The 27,733-nt window shown below is 44.5% G+C and overlaps 1 long non-coding RNA gene across 1 annotated transcript; it reads right to left on the bottom strand.

Moving 5' to 3' along the window:
- Position 1: 1 nt before the first annotated feature.
- On the bottom strand, positions 2–27,659 carry LOC130295964 (uncharacterized). Its single transcript, XR_008849075.1, has 3 exons — positions 27,591–27,659; positions 17,769–17,867; positions 2–288 (listed from the first exon to the last, which is right to left on the bottom strand). It is a non-coding gene; the product is annotated as an uncharacterized LOC130295964 (long non-coding RNA).
- Positions 27,660–27,733: the final 74 nt, after the last annotated feature.

Genomic DNA, 27,733 nt, shown 5'->3' with positions numbered 1-27,733 from the left:
GAAAAAGTGAAGTAATATTTATTTGTGTGAGTGTGCGGTGAGAGCGTGTGGTTGTCCCTGTGGGCAGAACTTCAGTCCGTCTTCGAGGAGTCGTCTCATAGACATGAATGGAGGGGGTATGGTGTGAAGTCACTTCTCCGGCCGCCTAATCCCAGTGTTCTGAACATACTGTATATAAAATTTTATGGAGGACCCTCTGTCATGGTGACCGAATTATAAGAGCAGGCAGAACCAAAAAAAAGTGGATGGTGCTTGAAACCATTGTCTTCTTCTGTCACCCATGGTCCCCTACAAAGAAACATCATTGATTTGCATCAAAAAGGACTTTACAGGCAAGGTCATTGCTATCTATAAGACTGCCCATTTATTAACCACTTATATCAAACGCCACGCCCCCTCCATTCATGCCTATGGGAGGGGGCGTGGTGTGAAGTCACTTCTCCGGCCACCCAAACCCAGCGTTCTAACCATACTGTTTAGAATGCCGGGTGCTGCGCTAAGATCACAAGGGGGGCCCAGCAGCAGGACCTCCATGATCAGACATGTTATTCCCTAACCTTTGAGCAGAGTACCCCTGGAAACAAGTGTGAAATAGGGAATCTTATTGGCATAAGTCCTAACATATGGTGTGTATATATATATATATATATATATATATATATACACACACACACACACACACAGAACACTGGTGAGACCTCACTTGGAGTATTGTGCGCAGTACTGGAGGCCGTATCTCCAGAAGGATATAGATACTCTAGAGAGAGTTCAGAGAAGATACTTAACTAGTACATGGATTGTAGGATAAAACTTACCAGGAAAAAGAAGAGAGACAGAGGGATGTGATAGAGACTTTATATACATAAAGGGCTGTCCTACCTCCAAAGTGCCCTTCTGGTCGCATTAGATAAAGCCAGGGACCTGGATGAAAATTTCAATACATCCAGAGAAGCATCACACAAATATTCTGCGGCAGACTTCATCATATCAACACCTTTTAATAAGCTGTTTCTGGACACTCCCTCCTCTATATCCTGTGATAATTGGCTTAGCCAGATCCTGAGAGCCCTAGCTATAGGATTTGATGATGCCGCAATTTTGGAGGTAGAAGCTGCTGCAAGATAATTCTTTTTAGCTAAGTTATCTGCCTTGCGCTCCAATGGATCGGACAATCTGGAGGATTTGTCAGAAGGGAATAGTGACTTCTTGACCATTCGAGCAGCTGCCAGATCAAGTTTAGGTGGATTTTCCCATTCCGCAGACTTCTTTGGGTCCAACCGATAGGTGGTCTTAAAATGGGCCCCCACATCAGACTTCCTATCAGGATTGGCCAAATCCTTCTTGAACCATTCATTTAGAATGGGGTGAGAAGGAAGCCGCATATCCGGGATCTGTGGAAAATAATATAACTGATCCTTCTTAAGTTTAGCAGAAACATCTTTGGAAGACTCTATAGTATCCTTAACAGCGGATAATAATTTGGGAAATTTTTCCTTGGGCAACAAGTACAAGTCGTCATCCAAATCATCAAAAACTATCTCCGGACTGGATGAGGAGGTACTACATTCCCCAGATGAGGAGTCTGATGAAGCTGGAGAAGCATTCCTGACAACTCTCTTTCTTTTCGTGGGCACCAGGGACTCTTTAATTTCCTTAAAGGTGTTACACATTTCTCCCTTGAACCATGACAAGAATTGGTCTGCATGCTATTGGATAGGTTCAAACAAGATTCACAAGTATCCAGAGCATAAGATTCTGGTAGGGGCTGGTCACATTTGTCGCACATGTTGTGTCTAGACTTTCTCTTTGCCTTTCCAGAGGGGAACATCTGGGAACACAAGAGAAAATAAAAGCCCCCCCCCCCCTAATGAAATAGATGCACTGGGGAAGAGAGTATTAAAAGGAGTCACCAGAATCATTCCTACCTCTGAACGGCCAAGGGATCTGCTGCCTAGGCTGAGTGCAGCCATTTTCAGATCCTGCCGGTCAGATATACCTGGGAGGCCGCCGATTCCGGAACCGGAAGTGACGCGGCGGAAGTGGGGCAGATCATTGGGGATCTCCAGCCACCATCTTGGAGTCCCCGCATTCACAAGATGTATCCATTATGTACGGAGAGGCGGAGGAGAGACTGGCCGGCGTCCCCACCCACAGGTAAGGCGGTTGAATAGCATCCCCAGCACACTTACCAGCTGTGTGGGCCCTGCGCTTGCCACTTTCAGGTAACTGACACGAATACTGCAACTTCCGGAAGTGCGTCACACGCATGCGCAGTACTCACCGGCGCCTCCGGTGCTGCGACGTGCTGACATCCCCGGCATCTATTCGCCTCTAACCACGGAACGGGACACAGATGGCGGCTTCCATAGGAGCGAGTCCTTTGCTGTTGGGCCAGGGGATGTCGGGGTGCAGGCTGAGGGACCGGGGATAGCACCTGGTATACGGCCGCCCCTGAGCTCAGGAACCTAGAAGCCCCAGGTATGAGCCACTTGCCTCACGTCTTCTTCAAGGTGAGAAGAAAAATAAAAATACAAGTGTCTGTGGTTTTTGGGTAGGGGTTATAGGTTCCAGTCAGGTGTACTCATTATGTATAATTAATTAATTAACTAACTTGTCACACTTTCACTGCTAGTTTTGTTCTTCCTTCCGGGTAAGCAGGAGAACTTTAACCCATTTGTGCCGCCTTAAGGACGACCAGGAAAGTGTTATATAGAGGACATAGTGTTATATATAGAGGGGAAAGGTTTCTGCAGTAATATTAGGAAGTATTACTTTACTGAGAGAGAAGTGGATGCATGGAATAGCCTTCCTGCAGAAGTGGTCGCTACAAATACAGTGAAGGAGTTTAAACATGCATGGGATAAGCATAAGGCTACCCTTGATATAAGATAGGGATAGGTATAAGGCTATGCTCCATATAAGATAAGGATAGGTATAAGACTATCCTTCATATAAGATAAGGATAGGTATAAGACTATCCTTTATATAAGATAGGGATAGGCATAAGGCTATCCTTCATATAAGATAGGGATAGGTATAATTCTATCCTTCATATAAGATAGAGATAGGCATAAGGCTATATTTCATATAAGTTAGAGATAGGCATAAGGCTATCCTTCATATAAGATAGGGATAGGAATAAGACTATCCTTCATATAAGATAGGGAAAGGCATAAGGCTATCCTTCATATAAGATAGAGATAGGTATAAGGCTCCTTCATATAAGATAGAGATAGGTATAAGGCTATCCTTCATATAAGATAGAGATAAGCATAAGGCTATCCTTCATATAAGATAGAGATAAGCATAAGGCTATCCTTCATATAAGATAGACATAGGCATAAGGCTATCCTTCATATAAGATAGGGATAGGTATAAGGCTATCCTTCATATAAGATAAGGATAGGTATAAGACTATCCTTTATATAAGATAGGGATAGGCATAAGGCTATATTTCATATAAGTTAGAGATAGGCATAAGGCTATCCTTCATATAAGATAGGGAAAGGCATAAGGCTATCCTTCATATAAGATAGGGAAAGGCATAAGGCTATCCTTCATATAAGATAGGGAAAGGCATAAGGCTATCCTTCATATAAGATAGGGAAAGGCATAAGGCTATCCTTCATATAAGATAGGGATAGGTATAAGGCTATCCTTCATATAAGATAGAGATAGGTATAAGGCTATCCTTCATATAAGATAGAGATAAGCATAAGGCTATCCTTCATATAAGATAGACATAGGCATAAGGCTATCCTTCATATAAGATAGGGATAGGTATAAGGCTATCCTTCATATAAGATAGGGATAGGTATAAGGCTATCCTTCATATAAGATAGGTATAAGGCTATCCTTCATTTAAGATAGGGCCAGGGACTATTGATAGTATTCAGATTATTGGGCAGACTAGATGGGCCAAATGGTTCTTATCTGCCGACACATTCTATGTGTATGTATATGGCAACACGTTATGTATGGTAAAATCTTCTACCTCACCATCTCCAGAGAACGCTCCTCCCCGCTGTCTGTTCCAGCTGTAATCCCGCCCCCTCCATGTGATTGACAGCCCCGGGCACGGCCCACCTCATCTCCATCTGCTTAGGGAGCACTGCGGTGACGAGGGCTGTCAATCATGGCAAGGGGCGGGATTACAGAGCAGGAGACGGGACCAGGTAAGTATACCTCCCTGCCCATGTGACTACTTACGGGGCAAGCAGGGGACACTTCCAAACCTCATATCCTCACCAAACGCAGGCAGGAACGTCCCTCAGACATGGTGAGGAAGAAGATTTGAGGATATATATATTGCATTGCCACGTGTTATATATATGGTAAAATGTCATGCTAGGTTCCCTTTGAATATTGGCATTGGGGATAAGCGGTGTGCCCTAGACACAGTCCGGATCACGTCGATGATAAGCGGGGTACCCAGGACACAGTCCGGATCACGTCGATGATAAGCAGTATGCCCTGGACGTCAGGATACGTCGGTGATAAGCAGTATGCCCTGGACACAGGATCACGTCGGTGATAAGCCGTGTGCCCTAGACACAGGATAACGTCGGTGGTAAGCGGTGTGCCCTAGACACAGTCAGGATCACGTCGGTGATAAGCAGTATGCCCTAGACACAGGATCACGTCGGTGGTAAGCTGTATGCCCTAGAAACAGGATCACGTCGGTGATAAGCGGTATGCCCTAGACACAGGATCTCGTCGGTGATAAGCGGTATGCCCTAGACACAGGATCCCGTCGGTGATAAGCGGTGTGCCCTGGACACAGGATCACGTCGGTGATAAGCGGTATGCCCTGGACACAGGATCACGTCGGTGATAAGCGGTGTGCCCTGGACACAGGATCACGTTGGTGATAAGCCGTGTGCCCTAGACACAGGATAACGTCGGTGGTAAGTGGTGTGCCCTAGACACAGGATCACGTCAGTGATAAGCGATGTGCCCTAGACACAGGATCACGTCGGTGATAAGCGGTGTGCCCTAGACACAGGATCACGTCGGTGATAAGCGGTGTGCCCTAGACACAGGATCACGTCGGTGATAAGCGGTGTGCCCTAGACACAGGATCACGTCAGTGATAAGCAGTATGCCCTAGACACAGGATCAAGTCGGTGGTATGCTGTATGCCCTAGACACAGGATCACGTCGGTGGTAAGCTGTATGCCCTAGACACAGGATCACGTCGGTGGTAAGCTGTATGCCCTAGACACAGGATCACGTCGGTGATAAGGGGTGTGCCCTAGACACAGGATCAAGTCGGTGGTATGCTGTATGCCCTAGACACAGGATCACGTCGGTGGTAAGCTGTATGCCCTAGACACAGGATCACGTCGGTGGTAAGCTGTATGCCCTAGACACAGGATCACGTCGGTGGTAAGCTGTATGCCCTAGACACAGGATCACGTCGGTGGTAAGCTGTATGCCCTAGACACAGGATCACGTCGGTGGTATGCGGTGTGCCCTAGACACAGGATCACGTCGGTGGTAAGCTGTATGCCCTAGACACAGGATCACGTCGGTGATAAGCGGTGTGCCCTAGACACAGGATCACGTCGGTGATAAGCGGTGTGCCCTAGACACAGTGTGCCCCTTTAAGGCTGGCGGCAGGTCGCGCTCCGTGTTATTAGCCGCTGTTTTGGATGATTAAGTGAATGAGAAAAAGAGAAATTGGACAATTTGTTCTGATGTTTTCTACAGCGGAAATAAGAGCAGCGTGAGGAGCGGAGCGGGCGCCTCCCGTCTGTGACAATCCCGGCTCATTACAGTCTATATGTGATGTCTGCACATCTCACACCGTCCACGAATGTCACCAGGAACGTGTCGGGGATGTGAATGCACAATGTCCCCCCAAAATCCCCCCCACCTGTAAATATAAACTATAGACTCGTCTACACCCCCCTCCCCCCACAGACATGAGATATGGCCCTGGGATATTAGGGGTTAATAGCGTACAGGACAGGCATGGCCCTGGTATATTAGAGGTACATAGCGTACAGGTATTAGTGCCTGTGAGGTGGTGTCTGTGGGGAGATATTAGTGCCCGTGAGGGGTGGATGTGGGGAGATATTAGTGCCCGTGAGGGGTGGATGTGGGGAGGTATTAGTGCCCGTGAGGTGGTGTCTGTGGGGAGGTATTAGTGCCCGTGAGGTGGTGTCTGTGGGGAGATATTAGTGCCCGTGAGGTGGTGTCTGTGGGGAGGTATTCGTGCCCGTGAGGTGGTGTCTGTGGGGAGGTATTAGTGCCCGTGAGGTGGTGTCTGTGGGGAGATATTAGTGCCCGTGAGGTGGTGTCTGTGGGGAGATATTAGTGCCCGTGAGGTGGTGTCTGTGGGGAGGTATTAGTGCCCGTGAGGGGTGTCTGTGGGGAGGTATTAGTGCCCGTGAGGGGTGGATGTGGGGAGGTATTAGTGCCCGTGAGGTGGTGTCTGTGGGGAGGTATTAGTGCCCGTGAGGGGTGTCTGTGGGGAGGTATTAGTGCCCGTGAGGGGTGGATGTGGGGAGGTATTAGTGCCCGTGAGGGGTGGATGTGGGGAGGTATTAGTGCCCGTGAGGGGTGTCTGTGGGGAGGTATTAGTGCCCGTGAGGGGTGGATGTGGGGAGGTATTAGTGCCCGTGAGGGGTGGATGTGGGGAGGTATTAGTGCCCGTGAGGGGTGGATGTGGGGAGGTATTCGTGCCCGTGAGGTGGTGTCTGTGGGGAGGTATTAGTGCCCGTGAGGGGTGTCTGTGGGGAGGTATTAGTGCCCGTGAGGGGTGGATGTGGGGAGGTATTAGTGCCCGTGAGGGGTGGATGTGGGGAGGTATTAGTGCCCGTGAGGGGTGGATGTGGGGAGGTATTAGTGCCCACGAGGGGTGGATGTGGGGAGGTATTAGTGCCCGTGAGGGGGTGTCTGTGGGGAGGTATTAGTGCCCGTGAGGTGGTGTCTGTGGGGAGGTATTAGTGCCCGTGAGGTGGTGTCTGTGGGGAGGTATTAGTGCCCGTGAGGTGGTGTCTGTGGGGAGGTATTAGTGCCCGTGAGGTGGTGTCTGTGGGGAGGTATTAGTGCCCGTGAGGTGGTGTCTGTGGGGAGGTATTAGTGCCCGGGAGGGGTGGATGTGGGGAGGAATTAGTGCCCGTGAGGGGTGGATGTGGGGAGGTATTAGTGCCCGTGAGGTGGTGTCTGTGGGGAGGTATTAGTGCCCGGGAGGGGTGGATGTGGGGAGGTATTAGTGCCCGGGAGGGGTGGATGTGGGGAGGTATTAGTGCCCGTGAGGTGGTGTCTGTGGGGAGGTATTAGTGCCCGGGAGGGGTGGATGTGGGGAGGTATTAGTGCCCGTGAGGTGGTGTCTGTGGGGAGGTATTAGTGCCCGTGAGGGGTGGATGTGGGGAGGTATTAGTGCCCGTGAGGTGGTGTCTGTGGGGAGGTATTAGTGCCCGTGAGGGGTGGATGTGGGGAGGTATTAGTGCCCGTGAGGGGTGGATGTGGGGAGATATTAGTGCCCGTGAGGGGTGGATGTGGGGAGTTATTAGTGCCCGTGAGGGGTGGATGTGGGGAGGTATTAGTGCCCGTTAGGTGGTGGATGTGGGGAGGTATTAGTGCCTGTTAGGTGGTGGATGTGGGGAGGTATTAGTGCCCGTGAGGGGTGGATGTGGGGAGGTATTAGTGCCCACGAGGGGTGGATGTGGGGAGGTATTAGTGCCCACGAGGGGTGGATGTGGGGAGGTATTAGTGCCCATGAGGGGTGGATGTGGGGAGGTATTAGTGCCCACGAGGGGTGGATGTGGGGAGGTATTAGTGCCTGTGAGGGGTGGATGTGGGGAGTTATTAGTGCCCGTGAGGGGTGGATGTGGGGAGTTATTAGTGCCTGTGAGGGGTGGATGTGGGGAGGTATTAGTGCCCATGAGGGGTGGATGTGGGGAGGTATTAGTGCCCACGAGGGGTGGATGTGGGGAGGTATTAGTGCCCGTGAGGGGTGGATGTGGGGAGGTATTAGTGCCCACGAGGGTTGGATGTGGGGAGGTATTAGTGCCCACGAGGGGTGGATGTGGGGAGGTATTAGTGCCCATGAGGGGTGGATGTGGGGAGGTATTAGTGCCCACGAGGGGTGGATGTGGGGAGGTATTAGTGCCCACGAGGGGTAGATGTGGGGAGGTATTAGTGCCCGTGAGGGGTGGATGTGGGGAGGTATTAGTGCCCACGAGGGGTGGATGTGGGGAGGTATTAGTGCCCGTGAGGGGTGGATGTGGGGAGGTATTAGTGCCCACGAGGGGTAGATGTGGGGAGGTATTAGTGCCCGTGAGGGGTGGATGTGGGGAGGTATTAGTGCCCGTGAGGGGTGGATGTGGGGAGGTATTAGTGCCCGTGAGGGGTGGATGTGGGGAGGTATTAGTGCCCACGAGGGGTAGATGTGGGGAGGTATTAGTGCCCACGAGGGGTAGATGTGGGGAGGTATTAGTGCCCGTGAGGGGTGGATGTGGGGAGGTATTAGTGCCCGTGAGGGGTGGATGTGGGGAGGTATTAGTGCCCGTGAGGGGTGGATGTGGGGAGGTATTAGTGCCCACGAGGGGTAGATGTGGGGAGGTATTAGTGCCCACAAGGGGTGGATGTGGGGAGGTATTAGTGCCCACGAGGGGTGGATGTGGGGAGGTATTAGTGCCCGTGAGGGGTAGATGTGGGGAGGTATTAGTGCCCGTGAGGGGTGGATGTGCCAGTAGTGGGGCCATTTGCACCTGCCGCCCTGTGGTGGATTAGTAGGGTCAGGCTGGGTGGTTCATACAATCTTCCCTGAGTATTTCAGGTTGGGATCTCATGTGGCCCCATTATCTGTGTGGAGCAAAACAAGGGCCCCATAGAGGACGGCAGATACAGCGATGGGTCCCTGGGCTCCTCCGTCATGGACGCCTACTGCTGATGAGTAAAATGCCAGCACTCCAGTAACACATGGGTGAAGGAGAATGCGGGCCCAGGGGGCTCCAACTAAATTTGCTGACTATATTCAGGGCCATGGGAAAGCTGGGTGAAAACTTATACAGCTTAATATCCTGCCACATCCCAGGTATCGTCTTAGAGGGGGCGTGTGGTGTCACTGCTATTATGCAATCTCCAAATATTTGTAAGAAGGCGGCCCCCTCCCCAGGGACTGGGGGTCTCCAGAACAAGGAGGGGGGGGGGGGGGGTCTCTCCGCAGATGGACGTCCTTGGTGAACTCTAATAACACCGCACTGATTCTCTTAGTATATCAATTTGAGGGTGGGGGAAATAATTCTTCATAAAAATCTAGAATGTTCTGGGTCTTAATATAATGCTCTGGGTCTATATAACATTCTAGAACTATATATAATGTTCTGGTTCTATATATCGTTCTGGGTCTATATAACATTCTAGGTCTATAGCACGTTCTGGATCTAACGTTCTAGGTATATATTGTTCTCAGTCTATACAACATTCTAGGTCTATATATATATAGTTCTGGGTCTATATAACGTTCTAGGTCTATAGCACGTTCTGGGTCTATACGACGTTCTAGGTCTATAGCACGTTCTGGGTCTATACGACGTTCTAGGTCTATAGCACGTTCTGGGTCTATACGACGTTCTAGGTGTATATATAGCGTTCTGGGTCTATATAACATTCGAGGTCTAAAGATATATCATATAGATAAATCGTTCTGGGTCTATATATACAGTCATGGCGGTAAATGTTGTCCCCCCTGAAGTTTTTCTATAAAATGAAGTATTCCTCACAGGAAAGGATTGCAGGAACACAGGTTTATTCCCTTTGTGTATATATATATATATATATATATATATATATATATATATATATATATATAGATCTCCTCTCCTCTGTGTATATATATATATATATATATATATATATATATATATTGCAGGAACACAGGTTTTGCTATACACATGTTTATTCCCTTTGTGTGTATATATATATATATATATATATATATATATAGATCTCCTCTCCTCTGTGTATATATATATATATATAGATCTCCTCTCCTCTGTATATATATATATAGATCTCCTCTCCTCTGTGTGTATATATATATATATATATATTGCAGTAACACAGGTTTTGCTATATACATGTTTATTCCCTTTGTCTGTATTGGAACTAAACCAAAAAAGGAGGAAAAAAGCAAATTGGACCTAATGTCACCAAACTCCAAAAATGGTCCGGACACAATTATTGTCCCCCTTTCAAAATTGTGGATAAATATGATTGTTTCCAGCCTGTGATGTTCCTTATACTCACCTGGTGCAAGTAACTGGTGTGGGCAATATAAAAATCACACCTGAAAGCAGATAAAAAGGAGAGAAGTTCACTCAGTCTTTGCACTGTGTTTCTATGTGTGCCACACTAAGCATGGACACCAGAAAGAGGAGAAGAGAACTGTCTGAGGACTTGAGAACCAAAATTGTGGAAAAATATCAACAATCTCAAGGTTACACGTCCATCTCCAGAGATCTAGATTTGTCTTTGTCCACAGTGCACAATATTATCAAGAAGTTTACAACCCATGGCACTGTACATAATCTCCCTGGGTGTGGACGGAAGAGAAAAATTGATGAAAGGTGTCAACACAGGATAGTCCGGATAGAGGATAAGCAGCCCCAAACAAGTTCCAAAGATATTCAAGCTGTCCTGCAGGCTCAGGGGGCATCAGTGTCAGCCCGAACTATCAGTCGACATTTAAATGAAATGAAACGCTATGGAGGAGACCCAGGAGGACCCCACTATGGAGGAGACCCAGGAGGACCCCACTATGGAGGAGACCCAGGAGGACCCCACTATGGAAGAGACCCAGGAGGACCCCACTATGGAGGAGACCCAGGAGGACCCCACTATGGAGGAGACCCAGGAGGACCCCGCTATGGAAGAGACCCAGGAGGACCCCACTATGGAGGAGACCCAGGAGGACCCCACTATGGAGGAGACCCAGGAGGACCCCACTGCTGACACAGACATAAAAAACCAAGACTACATTTTACCAAAATGAACTTGAGCAACCAAAATCCTTCTGGAAAACGTCTTGTGGACAGATGAGACCAAGATAGATCTTTTTGGTAAAGCCCATCATTCTACTGTTTACCGAAAGCGGAATGAGGCCTACAAAGAAAAGAGCACAGTACCTACAGTGACATATGGGGGAGGTCAGTGATGTTTTGGGGTTGTTTTGCTGCCTCTGGCACTGGGGGCCTTGAATGTGTACAAGACATCATGAAATCTGAGGATTACCAATGGATTTTTGGTCGCACTGTACAGCCCAGTGTCAGAAAGCTGGGTTTGTGTCCGAGATCTTGTGTCTTCCAGCAGGACAATGACCTCAAACATACGTCAAAAAGCCCCAGAAATGGAGACAACAAAGCGCTGGAGAGTTCTGAAGTGTCAGCAATGAGTCTAGATCTAAATCCCATTGATCACCTGTGGAGGGATCTTATAATTACTGTTGGGAAAAGGCGCCGTCCAATAAGAGACCTGGAGCAGTTTGTAAAGGAAGAGTGGTCCAACATTCCGGCTGAGAGGTGTAAGGAGCTTATTGATGCTTATAGGAAGAGTGGTCCAACATTCCGGCTGAGAGGTGTAAGGAGCTTATTGATGCTTATAGGAAGAGTGGTCCAACATTCCGGCTGAGAGGCGTAAGAAGCTTATTGATGCTTATAGGAAGAGTGGTCCAACATTCCGGCTGAGAGGCGTAAGAAGCTTATTGATGCTTATAGGAAGAGTGGTCCAACATTCCGGCTGAGAGGTGTAAGAAGCTTATTGATGGTTATAGGAAGAGTGGTCCAACATTCCGGCTGAGAGGTGTAAGAAGCTTATTGATGCTTATAGGAAGAGTGCTCCAACATTCCGGCTGAGAGGTGTAAGAAGCTTATTGATGGTTATAGGAAGAGTGGTCCAACATTCCGGCTGAGAGGTGTAAGAAGCTTATTGATGGTTATAGGAAGAGTGGTCCAACATTCCGGCTGAGAGGTGTAAGAAGCTTATTGATGGTTATAGGAAGACACTGATTTCACTTATTTTTTCCAAAGGGTGTACAACCAAATATTAACCCCTTAAGGACCGAGTGTTTTTCCACTTCCGTTTTTTCCTCTTACCTTTTAAAAATAATAACCCTTTCAATTTTGCACAAAAAAAATATCCAGATGAGGGCTTATTTTTTGTGCCACCAATTATACTTTGTAATGACATCAGTCATTTTACCCAAAAATCGACCGCAAAACTACGCAGTAAATTTTTCGCTAAAAATGACACCTTATCATTATTCTGTAGGTCCATACGATTATAATGATCCCCTACTTATATAGATATGATTTTGTCGCACTTCTGGAAAAAATCATAACTACATGCACAAAAATTAATATGTTTATAAATGTCATCTTCTGACCCCTATAACTTTTATTTTTCGATGAACGGGGCGGTATGAGGGCTAATTTTTTGCGCCGTGATCTGAAGTTTTTAGCGGTAACATTTTTGCATTGATCAGATTTTTTTTAATCGCTTTTTATTCATTTTTTCATGATATATAAAATGACCAAAAATATGCTATTTGGTCTTTGGAATTTTTTTGCGCATACGCCATTGACCGTGCGGTTTAATTAATTATATATTTTTATAGTTTGGACATTTATGCATGCGGCGATACCACATATGTTTATTTTTATTATGGAATTTGGAAAAGGGGTGGGGGGAGGGGTGATTTAAACTATTAATAAGGAAGGGGTTAATGGGTGTTTTTTTTTTACTTTTTATTCAACTTTTTTTACTTTACTTTTTTACCCCTTAGGAGACTATTAGGAGGAATCATTTGATTCCTCATACAGATCAATGTGGTTCCATAGAACCACATTGATCTGTGTGCTCTACGCTCGATTGATAAAGTCTGGTCCTGCCAGGCTTTATCATTGTCAGAGCCGCAGCAGCAGCAGGACGAGAGGTCAGCCTTCAGTCTATCTCAGCAGTGGATCGCCTTTCCCGCAATCGCGCTGCAGGGGGGGGGGGGGCGATCCACCCCACTGGACCACCAGGGATGGTGGTTTAAGTGTCCCTTTAGACGCCGCAGTCAACTTTTAATTAGCCGGCTGCGGCAATCGCCATATGTCGGCTATTAACGCCGCCCCCAGCTACAGGAATCAGCTGGGGGGCGGCCGGTATGATGCGGGCTTGAGTTGGGAGCCCACGCCATGAAACGGTTGCCGACGCAGGACAAGCCGGCTCGTCCTTAGACGGCAACCGGTTAAGATAAAGGGGCCAATAATTGTGTCCGGCCCATTTTTGGAGTTTGGTGACATTATGTCCCATTTGCTTTTTTCTCCCTTTTTTGGCTTAGTTCCAATACACACAAAGGGAATAAACATGAGTATGTTTCACCCTATATATATCTTGATGTGATCACAATTATTTGGCTTGAGAATGGGGTTGTGAGAACACCGAAACGTCGCACTTGCCTGTTCATGGAATAAAAGTCATTTTTGTTTTTGATACATTGGAGTGCTGCAGTCATCCTTTTGTTCCTGTATCCTTTTGTTTTGGCCCCGGGACCGGGGTCCCAGAGACCTGCCTGCACCATATTTATTTCATTCGCTGTTTTGGAGGTGCTGCACTACACCCAGTTATATATATATATATATATATATATATATATATATATAATGCTCTGGGTCTATATATATCTATATAACGTTCTGGGTCTATATATATATATATATATATATATATATATATATATATATATATATATCTCACGTTCTGGGTCTCTCTCTCTCTCTATATATTATTATATATATATATATATATATATATATATATATATATATATATATAACATCCTGGGTCTATAGGTCATACCATGCGCCATTGTTTTCCAGAGAGATCCTGCAGCCTCCAGGACATGTGTCAATAAGCCCTGAGGCGCTGCCAGTACAGCTGAGCCGGTTTACGCAGCCGCTGTACCTTAGATCCGGTGTTGGCGCACATGTGGCGTTTTCGTGCGCCGTTGTATTCCTCACTGAGTAAACACAATGTTGTCGGCCGCCGTCACCAGGCAACGCTCCCCAGTGTGGACATGTCAGGACGTTCCAGCAGATAAAGTGTTACGTTGCTCCAGTGATCCGGGCGGATGGTTTTTGGCGAGCGCGTTCCCTCCCCGGCGGCGTTGTGCAATATACAGAGAAGCTGTCTCCTCTCATCTGTCAGGCAACGCTCCATGGACACTGCCCCCCTGACCTGCTGATTGATAACAGGCGTTCACCGGAGATACAGCGCCCGCCCCGGGACCAGGGCGAAGATGGGCGGCACCGGGCGATACCAAGCAGAGATGGCAGCAGGAGGACTTACAGTGATCACCTCCAGGACCCTCCACCGGGTCATCACACAACGCAGCGCCGGCAGATGTGTGCTCAACCAATTATGGGCGGGGTTTGGCAAAAAATGCTCTGAGGGGGGAATATTATGTGGGGTCACGTCCCCGCGCTGGAGATATCATGTGGTCTATGGCGTGGCCACGGCCAACATGGAATGTTTCCTCTGTATCTAAGCCAATCATCATGTGATACGGGGTCAGAGTTTAACAGCTACACATTCACAATCTCTTACTGTAGAGCTGGGGTATCTAAGCCAATCATCATGTGATACGGGGTCAGAGCTTAACAGCTCCACTTTCCCCATGATGTATTGTAGAGCTGATGTATCTAAACCAATCATGTGATACGGGGTCAGAGCTTAACAGCTCCACATTCATAATCTCTTACTGTAGAGCCGGTGTATCTAAGTCAATCATTATGTGTGATACCGTGTCAGAGAACTAAACAGCTCCACACTCCCCATCATGTACCGCCGAGCCAGAGTATCAAATCCAACGACATGTGATACCGTGTCAGAGCTTAACAGTACCACATTCCCCATCATGTACTGTAGAGCGTAATCATTTGCGATATCATATGCCCTGGTGCTCACTGATGACATCACTAGATGAGTATACACTGTCATATAACAATATACACACATTATTATCCTTGATCCCTCATGCTGCAGTGATGGTTCCCCCATCCTCATGGACATTGGGCCCCAATGCTGCAGTGATGGTTCCCCCATCCTCATGGACATTGGGCCCCAATGCTGCAGTGATGGTTCCCCCATCCTCATGGACATTGGGCCCCGATGCTGCAGTGATGGTTCCCCCATCCTCATGGACATTGGGCCGCGATGCTGCAGGGATGGTTCCCCCATCCTCATGGACATTGGGCCCTCATGCTGCAGTGATGGTTCCCCCATCCTCATGGACATTGGGCCCCGATGCTGCAGTGATGGTTCCCCCATCCTCATGGACATTGGGCCCTCATGCTGCAGTGATGGTTCCCTCATCCTCATGGACATTGGGCCCCAATGCTGCAGTGATGGTTCCCCCATCCTCATGGACATTGGGCCCTCATGCTGCAGTGATGGTTCCCCCATCCTCATGGACATTGGGCCCCGATGCTGCAGTGATGGTTCCCCCATCCTCATGGACATTGGGCCCCAATGCTGCAGTGATGGTTCCCCCATCCTCATGGACATTGGGCCCCAATGCTGCAGTGATGGTTCCCCCATCCTCATGGACATTGGGCCCCGATGCTGCAGTGATGGTTCCCCCATCCTCATGGACATTGGGCCGCGATGCTGCAGGGATGGTTCCCCCATCCTCATGGACATTGGGCCCCGATGCTGCAGTGATGGTTCCCCCATCCTCATGGACATTGGGCCCTCATGCTGCAGTGATGGTTCCCCCATCCTCATGGACATTGGGCCCCAATGCTGCAGTGATGGTTCCCCCATCCTCATGGACATTGGGCCCTCATGCTGCAGTGATGGTTCCCCCATCCTCATGGACATTGGGCCCCAATGCTGCAGTGATGGTTCCCCCATCCTCATGAACATTGGGCCCCGATGCTGCAGTGATGGTTCCCCCATCCTCATGAACATTGGGCCCCGATGCTGCAGTGATGGTTCCCCCATCCTCATGGACATTGGGCCCCAATGCTGCAGTGATGGTTCACCCATCCTCATGGACATTGGGCCCTCATGCTGCAGTGATGGTTCCCCCATCCTCATGGACATTGGGCCCCAATGCTGCAGTGATGGTTCACCCATCCTCATGAACATTGGGCCCCGATGCTGCAGTGATGGTTCCCCCATCCTCATGGACATTGGGCCCCGATGCTGCAGTGATGGTTCCCCCATCCTCATGGACATTGGGCCCCGATGCTGCAGTGATGGTTCCCCCATCCTCATGGACATTGGGCCGCGATGCTGCAGTGATGGTTCCCCCATCCTCATGGACATTGGGCCGCGATGCTGCAGTGATGGTTCCCCCATCCTCATGGTCTCTCCTCTGGGACGATTCATCTTCATTATTTCTCCATTTGTCGGATGTGACTTTATCCCGGTGACGCTGACGCCAAAGAAATTGTTATTATATCAAGTAAAGTTCATGTTTGAAAAGGTCACAAGCAGCGCTACACCGCAGGGACACACCTCAGAGATGCCCCTCCACCCCTGACCTACAGGGTGCACCACATTATCTTAAAGAACCCTCCCCCTATTATCCCTGCCATCCTCCGCTCATTCATGTGGAAGCCATGACGGCAGCCATAGTCACTGACACCCAGGATTCCAAGGTCGCTGTAATGGCGGCCATACTGGTGATCTCCCAGTAGGCTCCTGGAGATCTGAATAGACAATTTCGGACAGGATTGTTCTCGTCGGATTCATGAGGGGGTGAGGGTGAAATATGCCATGTTCCATGGAGGATGGGTAACAGGAAGTGGAGATGTTGCCATAACAACCAATCGGCCTTCATTTTTATGACTAGTTGCCATGGGTAACACCTCCCATGTCTGAGCGCTCACGGATAACAGCCAATCGGGTCACTGCTTTCATGTTCTCAAAAGAGCAGGAAATGGCGCTAATCAGTGAATCTAGGGGTCGACAACGCAGCACATGGCAGGCTCCCACTCTTAAATACTATCTTCTGACAGTTCCCCTTTAAATACTTCTACAACGTATCAATTATTAGGGGCTCTTGTCTCACGTGTGCCCCCCTTCCATCCACTGTTGCGTTCCCCGGATCTCGCCGCTCGCTGGCATTCAGGCGGCACCTGTTTTCCTCCTCTCTAATTCTGCGCCCCTCCCCCGCCCGCTCTATTCTATACCCAGTTCATGCGCTGCCGCCTTTTTCCTGCGGTTTAATTAAAGATAATGGAGGCAGCCGTGTTTGGCGCTGCCTCGGAGGCTGTAAACAATGCGAGAGAGACGGTGAATTTGTGTTCCTGGTTTGTCCATTATGTCGCTGTGGAAGTGACTGATAAAGCTGTAAATACCCAGTGGCCGGCGATTCCCAGGTGCCTAATACATTCCCGCTGAAAGGGTCGGCGTAATAAATGTAATAAATACAGCGCAGGCGGGGGAGGGTGAACAGAGCGCTAAATATTATACAGACGACGTCTTGTACAAATTCTCGTATCCGATAGACAGTGCGACTAATCTAATATGTCCCCCAAATCCCCCTCATCCCCCGCCTACTCAGAGGACAACATGTCTGACTCGCTGTATATACGCTGAACCCCCGTATACAGAGTGCTGCCCTCTACAGACAGGACAGGGGGCGCAAGGCTTGTTGTGCCCAGAAGGTTCCGGTTACTTCATCTCTACGGCATTCACAAAATCCATCATTACCTCACAGCGCCACAACGTAAACTACAACAAGTCTCAGAGCTTCTTACCTGAGGACAAGGCGGCTGCGACTACAAGATCCAAACTGTAAGGGGCACAGGTACCCCATAAATGGACATTACAGCAGGGGAATATATGTAAAGGGGAACCTGGGGGAGAAAGAATAAGAGGAAAATGACATGATGACACCCGGGGGTACAGGATGATGACACTCGGGGTACAGGAGGATAACACTCGGGGTACAGGATAATGACACTCGGGGTACAGGAGGATAACACTCGGGGTACAGGATAATGACACTCGGGGTACAGGAGGATGACACCCGGGGTACAGGAGGATGACACCCGGGGTACAGGAGGATGATGACACTCGGGGTACAGGATGATGACACTCGGGGTACAGGAGGATGATGACACTCGGGGTACAGGATGATGACACCCGGGGGTACAGGATAATGACACTCGGGGTACAGGAGGATGACACCCGGGGGTACAGGATAATGACACTCGGGGTACAGGAGGATAACACTCGGGGTACAGGAGGATGACACTCGGGGTACAGGAGGATGACACCCGGGGGTACAGGAGGATGACACTCGGGGTACAGGAGGATGATGACACTCGGGGTACAGGAGGAGGATGACACCCGGGGGTACAGGAGGATGACACTCGGGGTACAGGAGGATAACACTCGGGGTACAGGAGGATGACACTCGGGGTACAGGATGATGACACCCGGGGTACAGGAGGATGACACCCGGGGTACAAGAGGATGACACCCGGGGTACAGGAGGATGACACCCGGGGTACAGGAGGATGACACCCGGGGTACAGGATGATGACACCCGGGGAACAGGATGATGACACTCGGGGTACAGGAGGATGATGACACTCGGGGTACAGGATGATGATGACCCTCGGGGGTACAGGATGATGACACCCGGGGGTACAGGATGATGACACTCTGGGTACAGGAGGATGACACTCGGGGTACAGGATGATGACACTCGGGGTACAGGAGGATGACACCCGGGGGTACAGGATGATGACACTCGGGGTACAGGATGATGACACTCGGGGTACAGGATGATAACACTCGGGGTACAGGAGGATGACACTCGGGGTACAGGATTTTACAGTATATATCCTCCTGTCACTTATATCTCCATAGTTATACAGTATATACCCCTCCTATCACTTATATCTCCATAGTTATACAGTATATACCCCTCCTGTCACTTATATCTCCATAGTTATACAGTATATATCCTCCTGTCACTTATATCTCCATAGTTATACAGTATATACCCTCCTGTCACTTATATCCCCATAGTTATACAGTATATACCCTCCTGTCACTTATATCCCCATAGTTATACAGTATATATCCTCCTGTCACTTATATCTCCATAGTTATACAGTATATACCCCTCCTATCACTTATATCTCCATAGTTATACAGTATATACCCCTCCTATCACTTATATCTCCATAGTTATACAGTATATACCCTCCTGTCACTTATATCTCCATAGTTATACAGTATATATCCCTCCTATCACTTATATCTCCATAGTTATACAGTATATACCCTCCTGTCACTTATATCTCCATAGTTATACAGTATATACCCTCCTGTCACTTATATCTCCATAGTTATACAGTATATACCCTCCTGTCGCTTATATCTCCATAGTTATACAGTATATACCCCTCCTGTCACTTATATCTCCATAGTTATACAGTATATACCCCTCCTGTCACTTATATCTCCATAGATATACAGTATATACCCTCCTGTCACTTATATCTCCATAGTTATACAGTATATACCCCTCCTGTCACTTATATCTCCATAGTTATACAGTATATACCCCTCCTGTCACTTATATTTCCATAGATATACAGTATATACCCTCCTGTCACTTATATCTCCATAGTTATACAGTATATACCCTTCTGTCACTTATATCTCCATAGTTATACAGTATATACCCCTCCTGTCACTTATATCTCCATAGTTATACAGTATATACCCTCCTATCACTTATATCTCCATAGTTATACAGTATATACCCTCCTGTCACTTATATCTCCATAGATATACAGTATATACCCTCCTGTCACTTATATCTCCATAGTTATACAGTATATACCCTCCTGTCACTTATATCTCCATAGTTATACAGTATATACCCTCCTGTCACTTATATCTCCATAGTTATACAGTATATACCCTCCTGTCACTTATATCTCCATAGTTATACAGTATATATCCTCCTGTCACTTATATCTCCATAGTTATACAGTATATACCCCTCCTATCACTTATATCTCCATAGTTATACAGTATATATCCTCCTGTCACTTATATCTCCATAGTTATACAGTATATACCCCTCCTGTCACTTATATCTCCATAGTTATACGGTATATATCCTCCTGTCACTTATATCTCCATAGTTATACAGTATATACCCCTCCTATCACTTATATCTCCATAGTTATACAGTATATACCCCTCCTATCACTTATATCCCCATAGTTATACAGTATATACCCCTTCTATCACTTATATCTCCATAGTTATACAGTATATATCCTCCTGTCACTTATATCTCCATAGTTATACAGTATATATCCTCCTGTCACTTATATCTCCATAGTTATACAGTATATATCCTCCTGTCACTTATATCCCCATAGTTATACAGTATATATCCTCCTATCACTTATATCTCCATAGTTATACAGTATATACCCCTCCTGTCACTTATATCTCCATAGTTATACAGTATATACCCTCCTGTCACTTATATCTCCATAGTTATACAGTATATACCCTCCTGTCACTTATATCTCCATAGTTATACAGTATATACCCCTCCTGTCACTTATATCTCCATAGTTATACAGTATATACCCTCCTGTCACTTATATCTCCATAGTTATACAGTATATACCCTCCTGTCACTTATATCTCTATAGTTATACAGTATATACCCTCCTGTCACTTATATCTCCATAGTTATACAGTATATATCCTCCTGTCACTTATATCTCCATAGATATACAGTATATACCCCTCCTATCACTTATATCTCCATAGTTATACAGTATATACCCTCCTGTCACTTATATCTCCATAGTTATACAGTATATACCCTCCTGTCACTTATATCTCCATAGTTATACAATATATACCCTCCTGTCACTTATATCTCCATAGTTATACAGTATATACCCTCCTGTCACTTATATCTCCATAGTTATACAGTATATATCCTCCTGTCACTTATATCTCCATAGTTATACAGTATATACCCTCCTGTCACTTATATCTCCATAGTTATACAGTATATACCCTCCTGTCACTTATATCTCCATAGTTATACAGTATATACCCTCCTGTCACTTATATCTCCATAGTTATACAGTATATATCCTCCTGTCACTTATATCTCCATAGTTATACAGTATATACCCTCCTGTCACTTATATCCCCATAGTTATACAGTATATACCCCTCCTGTCACTTATATCTCCATAGTTATACAGTATATATCCTCCTGTCACTTATATCTCCATAGTTATACAGTATATACCCCTCCTGTCACTTATATCTCCATAGTTATACAGTATATACCCCTCCTGTCACTTATATCTCCATAGTTATACAGTATATATCCTCCTGTCACTTATATCTCCATAGTTATACAGTATATACCCCTCCTGTCACTTATATCTCCATAGTTATACAGTATATACCCCTCCTGTCACTTATATCTCCATAGTTATACAGTATATATCCTCCTGTCACTTATATCTCCATAGTTATACAGTATATACCCTCCTGTCACTTATATCTCCATAGTTATACAGTATATACCCCTCCTATCATTTATATCTCCATAGTTATACAGTATATACCCTCCTGTCACTTATATCTCCATAGTTATACAGTATATACCCTCCTGTCACTTATATCTCCATAGTTATACAGTATATACCCCTCCTGTAACTTATATCTCCATAGTTATACAGTATATACCCCTCCTGTCACTTATATCTCCATAGTTATACAGTATATACCCTCCTGTCACTTATATCTCCATAGTTATACAGTATATACCCTCCTGTCACTTATATCTCCATAGTTATACAGTATATATCCTCCTGTCACTTATATCTCCATAGTTATACAGTATATATCCTCCTGTCACTTATATCTCCATAGTTATACAGTATATACCCTCCTGTCACTTATATCTCCATAGTTATACAGTATATACCCTCCTGTCACTTATATCCCCATAGTTATACAGTATATACCCTCCTGTCACTTATATCCCCATAGTTATACAGTATATACCCTCCTGTCACTTATATCTCCATAGTTATACAGTATATATCCCTCCTGTCACTTATATCTCCATAGTTATACAGTATATATCCTCCTGTCACTTATATCTCCATAGTTATACAGTATATACCCTCCTGTCACTTATATCTCCATAGTTATACAGTATATACCCTCCTGTCACTTATATCTCCATAGTTATACAGTATATACCCTCCTGTCACTTATATCTCCATAGTTATACAGTATATACCCTCCTGTCACTTATATCTCCATAGTTATACAGTATATACCCCTCCTGTCACTTATATCTCCATAGTTATACAGTATATACCCTCCTGTCACTTATATCTCCATAGTTATACAGTATATACCCCTCCTGTCACTTATATCTCCATAGTTATACAGTATATACCCTCCTGTCACTTATATCTCCATAGTTATACAGTATATACCCTCCTGTCACTTATATCTCCATAGTTATACAGTATATACCCCTCATGTCACTTATATCTCCATAGTTATACAGTATATACCCCTCCTGTAACTTATATCTCCATAGTTATACAGTATATACCCTCCTGTCACTTATATCTCCATAGTTATACAGTATATATCCTCCTGTCACTTATATCTCCATAGTTATACAGTATATACCCTCCTGTCACTTATATCTCCATAGTTATACAGTATATACCCTCCTGTCACTTATATCTCCATAGTTATACAGTATATATCCTCCTGTCACTTATATCTCCATAGTTATACAGTATATACCCCTCCTGTCACTTATATCTCCATAGTTATACAGTATATATCCTCCTGTCACTTATATCTCCATAGTTATACAGTATATACCCCTCCTATCACTTATATCTCCATAGTTATACAGTATATATCCTCCTGTCACTTATATCTCCATAGTTATACAGTATATACCCTCCTGTCACTTATATCTCCATAGTTATACAGTATATATCCTCCTGTCACTTATATCTCCATAGTTATACAGTATATACCCCTCCTATCACTTATATCTCCATAGTTATACAGTATATACCCTCCTGTCACTTATATCTCCATAGTTATACAGTATATATCCTCCTGTCACTTATATCTCCATAGTTATACAGTATATACCCTCCTGTCACTTATATCTCCATAGTTATACAGTATATATCCTCCTGTCACTTATATCTCCATAGTTATACAGTATATACCCTCCTGTCACTTATATCTCCATAGTTATACAGTATATATCCTCCTGTCACTTATATCTCCATAGTTATACAGTATATATCCTCCTGTCACTTATATCTCCATAGTTATACAGTATATACCCTCCTGTCACTTATATCTCCATAGTTATACAGTATATACCCTCCTGTCACTTATATCTCCATAGTTATACAGTATATATCCTCCTGTCACTTATATCTCCATAGTTATACAGTATATACCCTCCTGTCACTTATATCTCCATAGTTATACAGTATATACCCTCCTGTCACTTATATCTCCATAGTTATACAGTATATATCCTCCTGTCACTTATATCTCCATAGTTATACAGTATATACCCTCCTGTCACTTATATCTCCATAGTTATACAGTATATATCCTCCTGTCACTTATATCCCCATAGTTATACAGTATATACCCCTCCTGTCACTTATATCTCCATAGTTATACAGTATATACCCTCCTGTCACTTATATCTCCATAGTTATACAGTATATATCCTCCTGTCACTTATATCTCCATAGTTATACAGTATATATCCTCCTGTCACTTATATCTCCATAGTTATACAGTATATACCCTCCTGTCACTTATATCTCCATAGTTATACAGTATATATCCTCCTGTCACTTATATCCCCATAGTTATACAGTATATACCCCTCCTGTCACTTATATCTCCATAGTTATACAGTATATACCCTCCTGTCACTTATATCTCCATAGTTATACAGTATATACCCTCCTGTCACTTATATCTCCATAGTTATACAGTATATATCCTCCTGTCACTTATATCTCCATAGTTATACAGTATATACCCTCCTGTCACTTATATCTCCATAGTTATACAGTATATACCCTCCTGTCACTTATATCTCCATAGTTATACAGTATATATCCTCCTGTCACTTATATCTCCATAGTTATACAGTATATACCCTCCTGTCACTTATATCTCCATAGTTATACAGTATATACCCTCCTGTCACTTATATCTCCATAGTTATACAGTATATATCCTCCTGTCACTTATATCTCCATAGTTATACAGTATATATCCTCCTGTCACTTATATCTCCATAGTTATACAGTATATACCCCTCCTGTCACTTATATCTCCATAGTTATACAGTATATACCCTCCTGTCACTTATATCTCCATAGTTATACAGTATATATCCTCCTGTCACTTATATCTCTATAGTTATACAGTATATACCCTCCTGTCACTTATATCTCCATAGTTATACAGTATATATCCTCCTGTCACTTATATCTCCATAGTTATACAGTATATACCCTCCTGTCACTTATATCTCCATAGTTATACAGTATATATCCTCCTGTCACTTATATCTCCATAGTTATACAGTATATACCCCTCCTGTCACTTATATCTCCATAGTTATACAGTATATACCCTCCTGTCACTTATATCTCCATAGTTATACAGTATATACCCTCCTGTCACTTATATCTCCATAGTTATACAGTATATACCCTCCTGTCACTTATATCTCCATAGTTATACAGTATATACCCTCCTGTCACTTATATCTCCATAGTTATACAGTATATATCCTCCTGTCACTTATATCTCCATAGTTATACAGTATATACCCTCCTGTCACTTATATCTCCATAGTTATACAGTATATATCCTCCTGTCACTTATATCTCCATAGTTATACAGTATATACCCTCCTGTCACTTATATCTCCATAGTTATACAGTATATATCCTCCTGTCACTTATATCTCCATAGTTATACAGTATATACCCTCCTGTCACTTATATCTCCATAGTTATACAGTATATATCCTCCTGTCACTTATATCTCCATAGTTATACAGTATATACCCCTCCTATCACTTATATCTCCATAGTTATACAGTATATACCCTCCTGTCACTTATATCTCCATAGTTATACAGTATATACCCCTCCTATCACTTATATCTCCATAGTTATACAGTATATACCCCTCCTGTCACTTATATCTCCATAGTTATACAGTATATACCCCTCCTATCATTTATATCTCCATAGTTATACAGTATATATCCTCCTGTCACTTATATCTCCATAGTTATACAGTATATACCCTCCTGTCACTTATATCTCCATAGTTATACAGTATATATCCTCCTGTCACTTATATCTCCATAGTTATACAGTATATATCCTCCTGTCACTTATATCTCCATAGTTATACAGTATATATCCTCCTGTCACTTATATCTCCATAGTTATACAGTATATATCCTCCTGTCGCTTATATCTCCATAGTTATACAGTATATACCCTCCTGTCGCTTATATCTCTATAGTTACAGTATATACCCTCCTGTCACTTATATCTCCATAGTTATACAGTATATATCCTCCTGTCACTTATATCTCCATAGTTATACAGTATATACTCCTCCTGTCACTTATATCCCCATAGTTATACAGTATATATCCTCCTGTCACTTATATCTCCATAGTTATACAGTATATACCCCTCCTGTCACTTATATCTCCATAGTTATACAGTATATACTCCTCCTGTCACTTATATCCCCATAGTTATACAGTATATACCCTCCTGTCACTTATATCTCCATAGTTATACAGTATATATCCTCCTGTCACTTATATCTCCATAGTTATACAGTATATATCCTCCTGTCACTTATATCTCCATAGTTATACAGTATATATCCTCCTGTCACTTATATCTCCATAGTTATACAGTATATACCCCTCCTGTCACTTATATCTCCATAGTTATACAGTATATACCCCTCCTGTCACTTATATCTCCATAGTTATACAGTATATACCCTCCTGTCACTTATATCTCCATAGTTATACAGTATATACCCCTCCTATCACTTATATCTCCATAGTTATACAGTATATACCCTCCTGTCACTTATATCTCCATAGTTATACAGTATATATCCTCCTGTCACTTATATCTCCATAGTTATACAGTATATACCCTCCTGTCACTTATATCTCCATAGTTATACAGTATATATCCTCCTGTCACTTATATCTCTATAGTTACAGTATATATCCTCCTGTCACTTATATCCCCATAGTTATACAGTATATATCCTCCTGTCACTTATATCTCCATAGTTATACAGTATATACCCTCCTGTCACTTATATCCCCATAGTTATACAGTATATACCCTCCTGTCACTTATATCTCCATAGTTATACAGTATATACCCTCCTATCACTTATATCTCCATAGTTATACAGTATATACCCTCCTATCACTTATATCTCCATAGTTATACAGTATATATCCTCCTGTCACTTATATCTCCATAGTTATACAGTATATATCCTCCTGTCACTTATATCTCCATAGTTATACAGTATATACCCTCCTGTCACTTATATCTCCATAGTTATACAGTATATACCCTTCTGTCACTTATATCTCCATAGTTATACAGTATATATCCTCCTGTCACTTATATCTCCATAGTTATACAGTATATACCCTCCTGTCACTTATATCTCCATAGTTATACAGTATATACCCTCCTGTCACTTATATCTCCATAGTTATACAGTATATACCCCTCCTGTCACTTATATCTCCATAGTTATACAGTATATATCCTCCTGTCACTTATATCTCCATAGTTATACAGTATATATCCTCCTGTCACTTATATCTCCATAGTTATACAGTATATACCCTCCTGTCACTTATATCTCCATAGTTATACAGTATATATCCTCCTGTCACTTATATCTCCATAGTTATACGGTATATACCCTCCTGTCACTTATATCTCCATAGTTATACGGTATATATCCTCCTGTCACTTATATCTCCATAGTTATACAGTATATATCCTCCTGTCACTTATATCTCCATAGTTATACAGTATATATCCAACTTCAGTGAATAAGAAGCTGCGAATAAGACACCAACTTCAGTGAATAAGACACCAACTTCAGGGAATAAGAAGCTGCGAATAAGAAACCAACTTCAGGGAATAAGAAGCTGCGAATAAGAAACAAACTTCAGGGAATAAGAAGCTGCGAATAAGACACCAACTTCAGGGAATAAGAAGCTGTGAATAAGACACCAACTTCAGGGAATAAGAAGCTGCGAATAAGAAACAAACTTCAGTGAATAAGAAGCTGCGAATAAGACACCAACTTCAGGGAATAAGACACCAACTTCAGGGAATAAGAAGCTGCGAATAAGAAACAAACTTCAGGGAATAAGAAGCTGCGAATAAGAAACCAACTTCAGGGAATAAGAAGCTGCCTTAATCAATCTGCCCCCAGAAAAAATGTCCGACTCAGCTTCCTTTCTCTGGTCACGTGGGGCTATCAACTTCCTCTGACTACGGCTCTATTGTGGGAACGTCATGGGAGGGGCGTGGTTATG

Source organism: Hyla sarda, chromosome 11, assembly GCF_029499605.1.
Source record: "Hyla sarda isolate aHylSar1 chromosome 11, aHylSar1.hap1, whole genome shotgun sequence".
NCBI lineage: Eukaryota > Metazoa > Chordata > Amphibia > Anura > Hylidae > Hyla > Hyla sarda.
Note: the sequence above shows the minus strand (reverse complement) of the source record. Positions and strands in the feature narration are given on the sequence as shown.